Below are 17655 nucleotides of genomic sequence, written 5' to 3' on the forward strand. Positions count from 1 at the left end.
CAGGAACTTCAACATCTTGCCAGGCTCCTGTAAAGGTTCTATCATCGCCCCAATATATAAGGCAGGGAACAGGGCCCACCCACAAAACAACCGACTAGTGGCCCTAATTGACAATGAGGCGAAGTACTTCGCAGGCATATTGCTGGAGGAGCTACAGGCATGGGCCACAAGGAAATCTTTAATACTGGTCAATCAGACAGGCTTTGTCAAATCAGTGGGCACAATGATCAACATCCTAACTATGGGCATGTTAATAGACAAGGCAGAAACAAAAAAAAATGCCCCTACACTTCTGTTACATAGATTACAAAGCTGCTTTTGACCACATCAATCGGAACATCTTATGGTCAAAACTAAACGGCTGGGGGATCTCAAAACCACTGTTGGACTTGCTGATAAATCTGCATACGGAGACTTGGGTCCAGATAAAGGTGGGGGACGGCTCATTGCTGTCGAGGCGCATACAACACAAAAGAAACATATATGACCTCTTGTCCGACAACTCATTAGATGCCCTATTTCTCACAGAGACGTGGCTACATGCCAGCTCAGGCCCAGACATAGCTGAAGCCCTACTGTCTAACTATGCCATTGCCAGAACAGATCGAACCACTGGCATAGGGGGTGGCATAGCAGTCATCTTTAAAAAATCGTTGCAATGTACCTTGGAACCGGTTTCCCTAAACGCCTGTGAGATGGCCCTTTTTAAACTTCAACTCCACCCAAACTTCACCTTCACGGGTCTCCTGATTTATCGACCACCCGGCCCCATTCAACCCTGGGCCTCTAAACTTGTGGATTGGGTCGCCGCGGTTCAGGCAAACTATAGCAATTTGTCCATATAGGAGACCTAAATATACATTTTGATGACTATCTGAACAAACCTGGCATAAACTTAATTCACGATTTTGCTGCCATGAATCTCACTTTGTGGAATTCGGGAGCTACACACAAGGGAGGCCACCTTCTGGACCCAATTTTCTCCAGCTTTCCCCGGTCACTCTGCCATCCAGCCTTGCCCCTACACTGGTCAGATCACTTCCTTATTAATTTCAGCGTGTCTGACCATATGACTTCTAGTTCCTCCGGCAGGACAGGACAGTCCGGTAAAAGGAATTGGAAGAAACTGGACATAAATCATTTCATGTTCGTACTAGACTCTGTACCTCTGGATGAATTATTTGATACTGAGGACATAGAGACTGTAGCCACTAATATCAACAAATGGCTACTAGGAGCCTTAGACACCTGCCTTCCCTTGGCTCGCAAAAAAATCACAACCCACAACTCTCCTGCGTTATGGTACAACGAGGAACTGAAGGCAGCGAAATCCAAGTGTAAACGCTTGGAACGCCTTTGGAGGACAGACTACTCCCCTGTAGCCTGCCTGACCTACCGAAACGAACTCAAGCTTTACCATAAAGCTTGCTCTAAGGCCAGAGCCAACCACGTGGCGAAATCTGTCTCAGAAGCCACTAACAAATCTAAAACTCTGTTCAATCTCGTAAAAGAGTTAGCGGGCGCAAACACATCAGCCAAACCCCTTCCACTGAATAATGTCCAATGTGAAGAATTGGTGTAGTTCTTCACAAAGAAGATTGAGACCATCTACCAGGACATTGTAAAACAGCACCAGACTCAAGCAGAGACAGACCTGGACCTAGATCCGAAGGGGGAGGCCATTTCCTCTGCGCTAAACCTGTCCTATGAGCCACTAACATCCTGGCCCGAGATTAATGTTCAGGGTCTTCGAGACACCTTAGGGAAAGTGAAATCTGGCTCTCCCATCGACCCCCTCCCAATCTCAGTACTCAGACTCCTGGACACCCCACAACTCTCCGTCATCTGCCAAACTTTGAATCTATCCCTCTCCCAGCAAAGGTCCCAGCCATGTGGAAACATGCCATGGTGTCACCCCTACTTAAGAAACCATCGGCAGACCCGAAAATCCTGGCCAACTTCCGCCCAATATCCCTCCTACCTGCTTTTTCCAAAGTTTTGGAGAAACATGTCCATGGACATCTTGCCAGTTTCACGGAGGTAAACAACATACTTCACCCCTCCCAATCGGGTTTACGCCCTGGCTTTTCGACTGAGACGACACTGCTTGGAGTGATGGATAATCTTCACCTCTTAGTCGACAGAGGTGACTCTGCTGCGCTGATTTTACTTGACCTCAGCGCTGCGTTCGACACCATCTCCCATAACATTTTGTTAAATTCGCTCTCTTCCATGGGCATTAGGGGTAAAGCACTGGACTGGATATCATCTTTCCTGACTCTCAGGACGGTACAAATCACCTCCAGTACCGTGGCCTCAAATGTCCATCGATCCCCCTTTGGTGTCCCCCAGGGCTCGGTGCTGAGCCCCCTGCTTTTTAACCTATACATAACCCCACTTGCCCAGATCGCCAAAGCAGCAGGTCTAAACATGTTTACCTACGCCGACGATTCACAGATCGTATTTTCACTCTCCAATGGAGACCACGACTCCTCCTCCCTCCTGCAGTCTGGCCTTAGGAACATTGCCACCTGGATGAGTAAAAATATGCTCAAACTAAACGGTAGCAAAACGGAGGTTCTAATACTGGGCCCAAACCAAAATCTCTGGAACCCAAGACACTGGCCATCTGAAATGGGCTCCCTACCAATCCCGTCACAAAAAGTACGCAACTTAGGCATTATCATTGACAACGGCCTAACCATGGAGCCCCAAGTCACTAACCTGACATCCACCTGCTTCACCATCCTGAGGTGGCTCAGGAAAATCATGTGGATGCTACCCGACGACACTCAAAAGTCTGTGGTCAATGCATTAATCACCTCCCGTTTGGACTACGGAAATGTCCTCTACTTAGGGGCTTCACAGGCAGTCATGCGACGCCTTCAACTGGTGCAGAACGCTGCAGCAAGACTGCTCTGCAAGTGTCACAGAAGGGAACACATGTCCGGTCACCTTAAGGCACTCCACTGGCTACGTATTGAAAACAGGGTCAAATTCAAAACACTTAGCCTTATGCACAGAATCAAATGGGGCACTGCCCCTAGATACCTACAAGCCCCCGTGCGAACCTACACGCCGGCGCGTTGCCTGAGATCCTCATCTCAAGGCCTTTTCTGTGTACCCAAAGTACGCCTAGTGAGGATGGGGGGTAGATCTTTCTCCCTATTGGGCCCCAAGCTCTGGAATTCCCTCCCTCAGCACCTACGCCTGGAAACCCACTATATCCACTTCCGCAAAGCCATTAAGACCTGGCTTTTTAACCAGTAACTTGCTCCGGCCTCTCCCCAGAGTCTTTCGTTCTGTCCACGTGGTTAAATGTCTCTTAGCGCCGGGAAACCCTTTTTGGGTAGCTGTCGCGCTTTAAAAGGCAAATAAATAAATACAGACCAACAAGGGTCTCAAGCAGGGCTGCGTCCTGGCCCCCACTCTGTTCAACCTGTACCTAGGTGACCTGGTACCAATCTTGAACAACTGTAACTCTCATGCTCCCAAATTAGGAGGGCTGCACCTACCATGTCTCTTATACGCAGACGATATAGTCCTAATAAGTCACACCAAGGTAGGGCTGCAAAACCTTGTGAACACGACGCAGAGCTACTCCAAGTCGAATGATCTATCAATAAACCTTAAGAAAACGCAAACGATGACGATCAGCAAAAGTAAAAAGAAATCCCTCTTGTGGTTCTGGAACAACTCTCGCATCAAAGATACGTCGACATACAAATACCTAGGCGTGAAGATTGACGATGGTGGTCGATTCAGTGTGCAAAGATCAAGCATCAGAGGAAAAGGACTCGCACTGGCAATCTCTTTAAAAGCACTCAACAATAAACTTTCTGGCCCTTCTCTAAAACCTTTGACACAAGTTATCCGTGCCAAATTGTTGCCAACAATTACCTACGGGAGCGAGGTGCAGCGAGGCAGAGACGCAACAACACTTGATAGCATGATTACAGCTGCATATAGAATCATCTTCAGTCTTTCCCAAGCGAACCTCTCCATCGCAGATTAGGCTGGAGTTTTGGCATCCAACGACAGCTCCTGGCAAGACAGGGGGCCTACATTTGTGCCTGGGATAAAGTGAGGAAATCCGCACAAGGAACACTGAACGACTATCTATGGAGGGAGCTAGAGCAGCATCCAACCTCACCAGCAGCCAAGTATTTGGCAAACAGTCTTGTAAACACTGGGTTGAAACAGCTCTGGACCTTCTCCACAAATCACACAACGCTCATAAATTTGGTCAAGAAGTCAATCAAACAACTGTCATGGGTTCAAGACAAAGCTGACTTCTCAAAAAGAACGCACGCTTGGATGATTCTAAACTCGTATTCGGCAATAGCTCCTCAGAACTATCTCGGCTTGGGCTAAGCCAAAACTACCAAAATGTGCTTCCTAAGGTACCGGTTACGTCTGCTACCCTGCATTCAGCATCTTCCACATTGGTTAAAAGAGAAAGCAGGCACGCTATGCTGGCTATGTGGCGTTACACAAGAGGATATGCTACACTTGCTATGCTCCTGCGAGAAACTGCTAGACGAGCGGAAACTCCTGCTGAAGCGCCATTTTATCCGATGCGGGATACGTACATGAAGGAATGCAGTTCTCACCTGTTTTTCATCTCAGGACCCCCAGCTGTGCTGCAGCCTGGTAAAATTTATAAAGGCAGTGGAAAAAAAATGCCCAGAACCGATTTTTAACCGCTTTTAAAATAAAAACTATTTCCACTGCCAAAGTACTTTTTGCGTGAAAAATGAAAGGACTATACACCTTATTACCAGTACGAACAGAACAGCAATGTCCACGCTATGTAGGTTTTTAAAATACATGTCATTTTATATTTTTGTTTTTATATATTCTGCTTTTGTATTGCATTGGTTTTAATTAACTGTGCTAATAAAATACTTACTTACTTACTATGTAGCAACAATCAATCAATCAATCAATGACACTTATAGAGCGCGCTACATACCCGTAGGGTCTCAAGGCGCTGGGGGAGGGGGGTGCCGCTACTGCTCGAACAGCCAGGTCTTCAGCTTCTTCCTGAAGGAGAGGTGGTCTCGGGTCAGGCGCAGGTCGGTCGGGAGGGAGTTCCAGGTCTTGGCGGCCAGGTAGGAGAAGGACCTTCCTCCTGTAGTCGCTCTTCGGATGCGGGGGACGGCGGCGAGGGCGTGGTTGGCTGATCGGAGGTGGCGTTTGGGAGCGTAGAAGTTGATCCGGCTGTTGAGGTAGCTCGGGCCTTGGTCGTGTAGGGCTTTGTGTGCGTGGGTGAGGAGGCGGAAGGTGATTCTTTTGTTGACGGGGAGCCAGTGAAGGTCTCTCAGATGTCCGGAGATGTGGCTGGTTCGTGGGATGTCGAGGATGAGTCTGGCGGAGGCGTTCTGGATCCGCTGGAGTCTCTTCTGGAGCTTGGCGGTGGTACCGGCGTAGAGGGCGTTGCCGTAGTCCAGTCGGCTAGTGACGAGGGCCTGGGTGACGGTCTTCCTGGTCTCGGTGGGGATCCACCAGAAGATCTTCCGTAGCATGCGTAGGATGTTGAAGCAAGCCGAGGAGACGTTGTTGACTTGCCTGGTCATGGAGAGGGAGGAGTCCAGGATGAAGCCCAGGTTGCGTGCATGGTCTGTCGGTTTGGGTGCGGTGCCCAGGGCGGGAGGCCACCAGGAGTCGTCCCAGGCGGAGGGTGAAGAGCCCAGGATGAGGACCTCCGTCTTGTCAGAGTTCAGTTTCAGGCGGCTGGTCGTCATCCACTCGGCTACCTCTTTCAACCCTTCGTGCAGGTTGGCTCTGGCGGCGGCGGGGTCGTTGGTCAGGGAGAGGATCAGCTGGGTGTCGTCGGCGTAGGAGATTATGCTGAGGTTGTGTTGGCGTGCGATGGCCGCGAGGGGGCTCATGTAGACGTTGAAGAGGGTGTGGCTCAGCGAGGATCCTTGAGGGACGCCGCAGATGACTTCGGAGGCCTCTGACTTGTACGGTGGTAGGCGGACTCTCTGTGTTCTTCCGTCGAGGAAGGAGATGATCCATTCCAGCGCCTTGTCCTGGATTCCGACGTTGCTGAGGCGCTGTACTAGGGTGCGGTGGCAGACAGTGTCGAATGCTGCGGAGAGGTCTAGGAGGATGAGGGCCGCTGTTTCTCCGTTGTCCATCAGGGCTCGGATGTCATCGGTGGCGGCGAGGAGGGCGGTCTCGGTGCTGTGGTTGGCTCGGAAGCCGGACTGTGAGGGGTCGAGGGATCCATTCGTCTCGAGGAAGGCGGCCATCTGCTTGTTGACGGTCTTCTCGATGACTTTGGCTGGAAACGGGAGGAGCGAGATGGGGCGGTAATTCTTGAGTTCGGTGGGGTCCGCTGTGGGTTTCTTGAGTAGAGCGCTGAGTTCGGCGTGCTTCCAGCTCTCAGGGAAGGTGGCGGTGTCGAAGGATGTGTTGATGATGTCTCGCAGGTGGGGTGCGATGACGGCGTCGGCCTTGTTGAAGACGTGGTGAGGGCAGGGGTCGGTCGGTGATCCGGAGTGGATGGAGTTCATCGTGCGGATGGTGTCTTCGGTGCTGATCGGGGTCCAGGCGTGGAGGGTGGTGGTGGGGGTGGTTGTTCGGTCTTGGTGTGCGTTGGTTGGTTGTTGAAGCTGTTGTGTATGTCCGTGATCTTGTTGTGGAAGTATGAAGCGAGGGAGTTGCAGAGGTCTTGCGATGGGGTGATGTCATTGTTTCCTGCGCTGGGGTTGGATAGCTCTTTCACGATGTTGAAGAGTTCCTTGCAGTTGTGTGCGTTGTTGTCCAGCCGGTCCTTGAATGCAGTTTTCTTGGCGGCTCGGATCAGCTGGTGGTGCTTCCGGGTGGCCAGCTTGAAGGTGGTCCTGTTGTCCGGTGTAGGATCCCTTCTCCAGACTTTCTCGAGGGCTCGGCAGTTCTTCTTGGAGCTCTTGAGTTCGTCGGTGAACCACGGGGCTTTCTTGCTGCCGGGTCTGCTGGGCGGGGTCCTCATCGGGGCGAGCTCGTCCGCGCAGATGCTGAGCCACTTCGTGAGGTTGTCGGCGGCCTGGCTGGGGTTTGCTGAGCTGGCAGGAGGGTGCTGGCTCAGGGAGGTGGCGAGCTGGTCTGCTGTGATCTTGTTCCAGCTTCTGCGGGCGGCCTGTTGCTGGTGGTGGTGGGTCGTCGTTCTCTTGAAGGTGAAGTGGACGCAGCTGTGGTCCGTCCATTGCAGCTCTGTGGCGTGGCTGAAGTCGATGTCTGTGCTGGAGGAGAAGACTGCGTCGAGTGTGTGTCCGGCGAGGTGGGTGGGGGTGGACACCAGCTGCTTGAGTCCAAGATTGGCGAGGTTGTCGAGCAGGGTGCTGGTGTTGCGGTCGTTGTTGTTCTCCAGATGGAAGTTGAGGTCCCCCAGGAGGATGTAGTCGGCGGAGGGGAGGGCATGCGGGCTGACGAAGTCGGCGATGTCCTCGCTGAATTGTGTGCGTGGTCCCGGGGGTCGGTAGATCAGGGTGCCTCTGAGGGTGGTGTTCGGGTCGGTGTGGATCTGGAAATGCAGGTGTTCGGCGGTGGTCAGGGTGTTGTCGGTGCTGGTCGTGAGACGGATGGTGTTCCTGTGGATGATGGCGATGCCTCCTCCCGTCTGGTTGGCGTTGCGGTCCCTCCGGACGATCTTGTAGCCCTCTGGGATGGCGATGGCGATGTCGGGAGCTGAAGAGGCGTTCATCCAGGTCTCCGTGAGGAAGGCAACGTCAGGGGCTGTGGCGTCTAGGAGGTTCCAGAGTTCGATGGCGTGTCTGTGGACGGAGCGGGTGTTGAGCAGGATGCACTTGAGGTGGGTGCTGCTGGTGTACGACTTGGCGGGTGCTGGTGCGAGGCAGGTCCGGATGCAGGTGAATTTGCAGGCGTGGCAGCTGAAAGGTCCGTGGGTGCGTCGTGGTGTGGCTTGGTGGCAATCTGGGAGTCGGCCGGTGTTGAGTGCGATGAGGGTGGCGGCGGAGTACATCAGGCGGGTCGGTCGGGGTCTTCGTGGGACAGGGGTGTGGTAAGCGGCGGTGGCGGGAAGCGGGGAGGGAGAGCGGAGGTCGGCGAGGTAGGCGGGCAAACAGGAAGGATAACGCAAAAACGGGCACAAATTTACAATATTACAATAACAGCAGGCACAAAGGGGAGAAAAACAAGACCAAGGCAGAATAACAAACAGTAAGCGCAACACCGGCAGGCGAGCACGGACCACGCCGCTCGGCGGAGGGGGCGTGGTCAGCGAGGCAGGCAGCGAGGCAGTGTAGGCAGGGCAGAGGAGCACACGCAGCAGCTGGTGGCCGTGCGGCGCGGGGGTGCCCCACAACAACCTTGTGAAATGGCATACAGCCTGGGAAAAAACAACCCAAGCATAAAATAAATGCTCTCTAAATCTTGCGTGAATAAACAGGACTCGATGGCCAACTCAGTGCCTCCCTTAGTAGAGAAACCCAAAGGGGTTTGTAGAAGCACAGACAGAAGCCCCCTGATGTGCTCATTCAAGGAAAAACTATTTAGGGGGCTGAAGGAAGGCTTCTCGGCCTTAAGAGATGAACTCAGAGCAGACATACAGTCCCTCAAGCAAGACATGAAGGAAATAAGGAACAGGATACTGACACTTAAGGTATCAAGCGAGGCGAGGGAGGAGGAAATAGAGATGATGAGACAAGAGATCATCACGCTGAAGGACCGTATAGAGGATTTATATGCCTACCTGGAGGACAACTAGAACTGCTCCCACAGGCAAAATATCTGAAACAAGGGAGTCCCATGCTTTGCAAAAGGAAGAAACATAGAGGGGTCCTTTAAGAAACTGATTAAACAGATCCTCCTGGGCCTGGAGGAAGAAGATATAATCCTGGACTAAACTCTAGATCCACACAAATCATGAAGGCCCCGGACATCCTCACATGCCTCCACTACTCTCACTAGAATGAAAGCATTATAGAAGTATGGGCCTGTTAAAGCTCAAAGGGCTTAAACTAACATTCTACCAGGATCTTTTAGTCATCCCATTGCAGAAGCGCAGTGATTTCTATGCTGTCTTGTAATTCTTAATGAGTAAGGAAATCAAATATCGCTGGAGCCACCTGTTTAGGATCATCTTCACCTGTGAGGGAACTCTCGATCAGCCTCAATCTCTTGCAGACACCTGCGGATTCTGGGGTTTGCAGAACACTGTTACTCAACATCATCCTTAGGAGAACTACAACCTATAGCAAAGAGAATCTCAACGAGACCTGAAAGATGGCAAAAGATGCAGCCCTCTAAAAAGCATTCAAAACCCTCAGCAGACATTGTAGTGGCTGAAAGGCAAGTAGTGGTTGGCCAGCTGAAAGACACTGGTAAAGTCTGTGGACACTGATAGGGTACCCTTGATCGAACTCAGAAGAGAACAAGTACTAATTTATGGTATTTTTTTTAGCTTTATGTAGCACGAACTAGACCCGAGACATCGGGTATCAGAGCGCTTTATATAGCACCAGTTTTGTTACAAAAGGCCACATTCATTTTTGTTAGGCCTGGCAAGATTAAGTGATTTGTCCACAATCACAGGATGTTGAGCGTTGTTGCCAAGACTCGGACGCGGTTTCCCAGCTTCGAGGTCGACCACGTTAGCCATAAGGCTACATCCTGGAAACAAAGAGGGAGAGCAAGGAAATCATGTAGACAAACTAAGCAACCGGGCGGGTTTGGAGGGGCAAGGAGCGACAGAGTGGTATGGAAAAGATTGAAACGGTATACCTTTATGAGAGTTCAGAACTATGGCCTATTTGCCTCAAAGTGTCCTATACAAAGCTTTGGACAGGATTTGTTTTTGGTTGAAAGTTTTTGTTTGGGGATCGTTAGAGGTGGAGGGGAGGGCCACTTTTATAGTCCAATAACATATATGGCCCATATTGCACAGGGAGACTAGGGGAGCATTTGTGAAAAATATGCGAATCATAATAGGAATTACCAACGGGAAACAGCCTTTACTACGCACAGCCTTTACTACGTAACCGTTACAACGCATGCCTTTACATGCCGTACCCCAATAAAGACGTCCCTATAGATATTATAAACATTAAAAAAAGAGGCTTTGCTCAGGGTCTCAAGAAGACATATCTGCTTATTGCAAGGCCCACCTGCTTAAATAACGCTGGCATAGAATGCACTCCAATTGATTCACCCAGCAATATTTCTTTTCAGAACTAAAGAAACAAGCATTTGCAATGCACCAGGTCTTGCAATTGCGAGATTTTGAGCCATTGGTATTGCAAATGACAATGCCTTTTATTTTGTGTTTTGAAAACCAGCAATAATAAAAGGCATTGTCATTCACAATACCAATAGGTTAAAATTTCTAAAAATGTGATACATATTGTATTGAAAATGCTTGTTGTTTACAAGTGCCCCATGCTGGCTTTCATATTAATGGAGGCCGCGCCACTTTCTTAAGACGAGTCGCGCCTAAAGAAATGTCCGCGGCCGCTATCAAAGTGAATGTGCAGCATGGGCCACTTTTAGCAAAAAAAGCATTCGTTTGTCAAGTTGACAAACAAATGTTTTTGTTTTTGTAAAGCCCCCTGTGAAACCATGCATGGCACACTGAATGTTGCAGGAAAGCATGTAATACCTGCTGTAGGAGAAACCATTAAAGCAAATAGTGCTTACAGAGTAAATAAGACTTAATGTGCAACAATCGAAGTAAAAGGGCCATTCCTCATGGGAGGTTACAAATGAAGACAAGGCAGTACTAAGGAGAGACCAACAAGCCTATTAACGAATTAGAAGCCAGCATTTAGAAAGGCCAATGGAACAAGCCAATGAGAAATGTGGGCGGAGAGTGGGCGGGGCTTCAAGTTCATAAAGCATGGCTCACAGAGAAGCGCATGCGCTTCCCATGCTCGACCTTAAAAGTGAAAAGAGGCTCAAGAGGGTAGAGAAAAATGTGGAAAAGGAGCAGATGAGAGGCAAGAGTAAAAAAGAGACTCAAAGGGGTCAAAGCAATGAGTGAAAGACAGAAAAGGGGTGTGAGATGGAGCAGTTAAATGCACCATGGAAAGAGCAGACGGAAAAAGCTTTTCAGGAGCTGAAAGTGGGATAGAGGCGAGTAAAGGAGCTGAAACAATAAAGCGAGGCAGGCTCTTCAGACAAAAGGAGCCGGTCTGAAAGTGCCTAGACTGGTCGGGGGATCAGTTAAACAAGAAGGGGTGGGGGTGCTGGGCCTAGGCACTTGCTCCAAATATTCCAGTGCTCTGAGGAGGTGTTTCATTTTATATTAGCTGTGGCAAACTGAAATGCAGCTCACAGATATTACAATTACGCTCAGGAAGGGCTACAACTGGGTATTCGCAGAAATCATTTTAGCAGGAGTACCTCAAAATAGATGGGCTGGAAATGATATGTAGGTGCAGCTCAAATTTCAATCCACATTTTGAGAAAACTCTAAGTGCTGTCTAAAACCTACTTCCTGCTTTGCAATATTAACTGTTTTTTCAGGGCACAAGGTTGAGTAGGGGAGAGGCGTGAGAGTGTGTTCAGAGTTGTTGCCAGTTTAGTATTCTTTTTTAAACTTACTATGTACTTTACAATACAATAAAAAGATGTAACAAGCATTTGTAATGCAATAGGTCTCGCATTTGCGAGAGTAGGTTGAGCTATTGGCATTGTAAATGACAATGCCTTTTATTTATGTGTTTTGAAAAGCTGCAAGCGGTGCGTAAACACGCACTTTGTACTTCTAGTCCTTGCTTACGAGACGCAATGCTGTCAGTAAAAGATGCGCAGTTATTGCCAGCCCTGCATCTCGTAAGCAAGGACTATAAGTACAAAGTGCACCCTCGAAACACAGAAATAAAATGCATTGTCATTTGCAAAGCCAATAGCACAAGCTCCGCAAATGCGTGTCCTATTGCATTGCAAATGCTTGTTTTCATTTGCATACCCAGAAGCCACTGCACAGCCATAAGACGGCTCATTTCCTTATCACAGGTAAAACAGTATTAATTTTTTAGCATTGAAAATCCCAGCATGGTTATGTAGGTCTATCGATAACACAGTGTCACACATATTTGTTTTAAAGTTGACGTAATATTTATAGGTTCTAATCATAACAACAGAAAGCAGAGGTAACATCAATTTTAATACTAATACTTGAAGCACTGTGTGTCTTACAATTTATGGTCCTCATTAGCAGTGGCAACGTTTAAAATTAGGTTCAAAAGTTGCACCTGGATGTTTTGCGCATGTAATTTATGCCATGTCAGAAAGCAAGAACCTTACTATGGGTAAAGTACATCTAAATAGGTAATCTGTGTTATTTTCTTAAATTTGTTGCACGAAATTTGCTCTTGCTGCATGGTTTGTTTAAGTATGCATTTTTCAGGAAGGAGCCAGCTTCAACATTGGGTTACACTAAATGAAGTTACATACGATGGATGAATTATGCTACAGGCCAGAAATGATTGCGGGAGGTGCAAGGCTCCTTCAGAGTAAAAACAAGCTCTGCAGATTGTAAGCTCCACAACCCTGTGCACACACAACACTACTGCATGGCATTTTACATCATTCGAGACAGATATTCATTTGCTGGATATATCGACCTTTCAAAGCACAGAAACAACAGCTGTTATTATTACACAGTTCAGGGGTGCACACGTGTAGTGCCAGGATATCCATTTGGCATCAAGTAAAACAATTGTTTGCTGAAGCTACTTGTGAATACATGATCTTAAAATATTTCTGAGCCCTTTTAAGAGACTTCTGTTTTATCCTTTACTAATCTTTCTTCCCTCCTCTCTGTTATCTTTAAAGCTGCACTTGGCACCCAAGGGTGCACTGTGGCTTAACGGCTATGGAGAACAACTTTGAAGCAGGGGGACCATGAACGAGAAAAATGAATGTGTCCGTCTGTAATGCAACTGGTGCTCATGTAAAGCGCTCTGATACCTTCGGGTCGAGTGTGCGCTACATAAACCTGCACACACAAAAAATAGGATGCAACAGGCGAAACCCCAAAGACTAAATGTAATTTGGAACACACCGACGAGTGCTGATACCTACCAGATGCATCCACCAGCAAAAATTAAGCACCGCGACCCATCCAGCCATCCTTAACGGCCTCTTTTCCTTTCACCTCCCCACTCACGTCTACCCAATTATCCATCCAGCCACATATTGTGCATGAGGAACCACTCCCGTGCCACACAGAGAGGGCCTAAAAACGGACTACACTGAAGCTAAAAGTATGCACACACAATTCCACACATGCTGCACAAAGGAAACACGATTACACAGAACTTCAAATATTAACACACATACTAAAGCCAAAAAAACCTCATACAAAGACACGCTCATTTTTATGTACACGGAACCCTGAATGTTTTACAAAGAAGCCCCAAATACCGTAGACATAAAACCCCTGGTATTTCCAGAAGCCTTAATAGTCCTCATACAGAGTACACTTAACACAGTAACCACAAAGCTCGCATGCAGACTTCAAAATACTGTGAATATGTGACCCTAGAAGATACACACAGAAACCCAATATTCTACAAACAGATTCACAAGTTGATGCACACACCAGAACCCTGAATACTGCGCGCACAGAACCTAAAGGCTGCACATGCGAAACATGACATCATCTTAACACATGGGGTTGGGGGATGTTCCAACATGTGCGCAAGTGCACAGCATGTAAGCAATCAGGACTGTAAATACATGTGTGCAAAAGTTAAAGCATGCTGCAAACAGGTGCAGCTGTTTGTGAAACATTTTTCCCCATGGCTAATAGTGGGTGTTCTCCGAAGTCCTGCGAAGTTGTAGGTGAGACCTTTAGCAAAGATTAACTGATCACATTTTACTTTAACTTTCAGTGCCTTGTGTGAAGACACAGCGAAAACGAAAGCTGAGATGGAGGACGCGCGAAAGTCAGAGCGCGGTGGGAGCGCGTTGCCATGAGCGTGCACATCTAGTGTCCCCGCGCAAGCGGAGAACACCAGAGAAGACACGCCATCCTTGCCCGGGACATGGGCGGGGCACGGAGCGTGTGGCTGGAAGTGTCCGGGGCTCCCGTGAGCTGAGGGAACCCTGTGTGTTGCAGCCCCCGTGTAGAAGAAGCGAGGCAGGAGCCCATCCCTCACTGGCAGGCAGTAGAGGAAGTCAGGCGGGAGCCCACCCCACCTTCGTGAATGCCGCATGGTGCGGCCAAAGCAGGATTTCAGGCAGGGCTTCTGTGAGCAAGATGGAGCCCCGTGTGTTGCTGCAGTGACCAGCTGAAGAGGCAAGTCCCCCCTGCTATCGAGGAAACCAGCCGGGGAGCAGGGAAGAGTCCCCACAAGTGAGTGAGGTGAGGCATGCTGTACATGGTGAGCGCACCGCGCCTGGACAGGAGATGTGCACGCATATGGTGCGAGCAGGTGTTATGATAACGCCGCGAGCCGTACCCGTGCACATCTCCTGTCTGTTAAGCTTCGGCACAGACAGTTGATCTGCACGTGTACGGCTTGCGGCATTATTACAACTCCTGCTTGCACCATACGCGTGCACATCTCCAGTCCAGGCCTTGCCGTACGTGTGCACAGGTCCTGTCCCTCTTCCAAGCCAAGTCGACAACTACAGGTCTTGCCAATAGCGCGCAGCGATTTGCACTGCATCGCTAGGCGATACCTAAAAATGATTGCCGTTACTTAAAAATGTTGAATTGGAAAAGGCATATGGCACACTTCGCTTTGTCGAAGGGGATAAAACTAAGTTTTAACGTGCATTACCTGTATTTTAATGTTTACCTGTAATTTAATGTACAGACAGTGCGCACTACTTTCAAGAGCAGGGTGCTTGTGCAGACGGTATGCACATGTTCAACTCACTACTCTACGGTATGAACTACCTAACTACCTAGCATGCTCTTTAGAGACCGCAGCACTCACTGTTCTCTCGTATTTTGTTGCTGTTTTATATAGCGCGAACTCGAAACTAAGGTATCGAAGCGCTTTACATGAGCACCACTTCAATTACAGAAGGACACATTTGTTTTTTAGGCACGAGGAGATTACTGGATTTGCTCAGAATCACAGAATGGTGAGCGGACGCAGAGACTCCAAACCGGTTCCCCAGCTTCAAAGTTGGCAGCTCTGGCCGTTAGGCCACGTACCCAGTACAGACAGCAGACAGACTTCTCTCAGGACCTAACACTTGTGCGGTTCTCTATCTACACTGCTCTATAGAAAACTGCAGGCAGCTCTCCAAGACAGACTCCTCACACTGCTCCCTAGTACAGACTGCTCATACTGCTCCCCTGTGCAGACTGCTCACTTGTACAGACTTCTCCCATGTATTGACGGCTGACAGTCTTCCCCTGACACAGACTGCTCAGACAGCTGCGCGGTAGAGACTGCTCGTGCTGCACCCCATAAAAGACTCCATGAGTTTGTCTCCACTACTCTCCAGTGCAGAGTGCTTGCCAGTTATGGGTAACTGTTTGGATGGAAATCTCTGGGCCTCTGTGCTACAATTGTGTTGTGGCACATTCCTCACGAAAGGCTTCACCCAGGAGCCATTGTAAGGGTAGTTTTCAAGTTTTAAGTTTTTATTAATTTAGAACAGTTACTTACAACCATTGCTATACAAAATCTACTTTAGCACGGTTATAAAATTCAGCTTTTAGCATATTTATCAAATAAAAACAAGGCTAAAAAAACAATTTTCCAGGCTTAAAGACCGATATGCTTATTGAGGAAGAGCATTATGGTTGCCTGTGTGAACGTTTTGCTGTGCTTGACCAGATAAAAATAATTAAGAAAAAGAGTACTAGGCCAAAGGACGGAAAAAGTCTGTAATAAGTCTTTGAGAGGGAGGGGGAGGAAGCGTAGCAGCCGAGGGAGGTAATAGAAGATTGTCCAAAAGTCTCACAAATTTTCCAAACCTTGTGAGCACTTGAATGTCAGTAGATGTAAAGCACAAGGCCGAGGCCTCCCAGCATGTCCAAGCGCCCCATTTTAAGAACAAGGGTTTCAAAAGGGACCTTCTAGGGGCTGCTAGTGCCGGGCAGCAGCACAGAAGATGCAGCCATGATTCAGAGTGGTATTTGCACAGCCTGCAAGCCCCCCCTCACTTGTTGGGGCCCATTTGTTGAAGGCCGGCGAGCGCAGGCCTAGAAGTCGCATAAACATTATGTTCTTCCGAGCCACTTTGCTTAAATTTTCCTGGCAATATGCTTGTGGCATCCCAGGAAGATACGAAGAGTTCAAGGGGAGCAGAATGGTTGATGTCTTTAGAGCCTGCAGATACATGGACTGAGAAATAAGTTTGACTTGCTTATTGATGGTACTCTTCCAGGCCGAGTATGGAATAGTGACTGAGAGGAGAGATGACTTGTCAATCTCTAACACTCTTATGGCCTTTTCAATCTGGGTATTCCAGGGATTGCCAGGACTAGACAGGATCCCTTTTAACTGGAATTTAAGAGTGTTATCACCTGCTTTTAGGGTCCTAATAAAATATTTCCGGATGTCGGCCTCGCAGTGAAGAGATTGTCTTTGTAGACCCATCTCCAATCGTAGTCTTGCCCGCTGAATGAAACTTGGCAGATGGAAAAGTTTTTTATAGGTGGAGATTTGGGCGAGCTCAAGACTGGAGGAGCATGCACCAGGAAAGGCCTGGTGTCCATAGGTTAACGCAGGAAGCAGAATAGCTTTAGTCACCTTCAGGATGGCTTCTGCAGAGGGGCTGCTCAGAGTTTGGTTCAGCCAGGTCAGGGAGTATGTAATTGCACCTGCTCTCTTTTGCAAGGCGGCTAAGTGAGCTGTAGGCCTGGACGTCTCGTTAAACCAGACTCCCAAGTAATTATATTTTACTATTGTGCTAATCCTGGCGGGCCCGATGTTCCATGCCAGCCTTTTCTTGTTCTTGCATCTGCCAAATACTAGTACTTTCGTCTTTGCCTGGTTGATTTTCAGGGCATTGGCGGTGTTATATGTGTGAAGCGTACTTAATGCCCGTTGGAGACCCGATTTTGCTTGGTCCATTATTACAATTTCATCTCCGTATTGTAATATGTTGAGAGGCTTTTTAGCGGGTCCTAGTTTTGGCGGGAGAAGATTACTATTCTCCAAGAATGTACCGAGATCAGCTGTGTAGAGATTGAACAACAGCGGGGCAAGAACACAGCCTTGCTTTAGCCCATCTTCTACGGCAATTCTTGAAGAAAGTGTCTTTGGGCCGGTTTTAATTCGCACCCACGTGTTCTTGTGCAGGGAAATTAGTGCTCCTAGTAGGTCGTGCGGAATCCCCCATTTGTTCAGCTTCCTCCACAGGATGTTCCGAGACACTTTGTCAAAAGCCGCGCTGTAGTCTATGAAGCAGCAATAGAGTGGGAGATGGTTTTTTTGTACTGCTTTTTGACTCAGAGTGGCTAGAGTAATGATGTTGTCTATTGTGGAGGCCGATGCCCGGAACCCAGTTTGGTAGTATGGTATTATGTTGTTTTCTTCGACCCATTTTTCAAGCAACCGAAGAAGACACCGAGCATATACCTTTGCCTCCAGGTCTAATAGGGCAATGAGGCGGTAGTTAGCCGGTGACGCAGGGTCTCCTTTCTTGAATATGGGGCATAGAGTCGAACCTAACCAAGAGTCTGGTAGTTGGCCTGTCACGAACACGTTGTTAAATAGGGGAGTCAGAAGG

The sequence above is a fragment of the Lissotriton helveticus genome, chromosome 8 (genome assembly GCF_964261635.1).
Source record: "Lissotriton helveticus chromosome 8, aLisHel1.1, whole genome shotgun sequence".
NCBI lineage: Eukaryota > Metazoa > Chordata > Amphibia > Caudata > Salamandridae > Lissotriton > Lissotriton helveticus.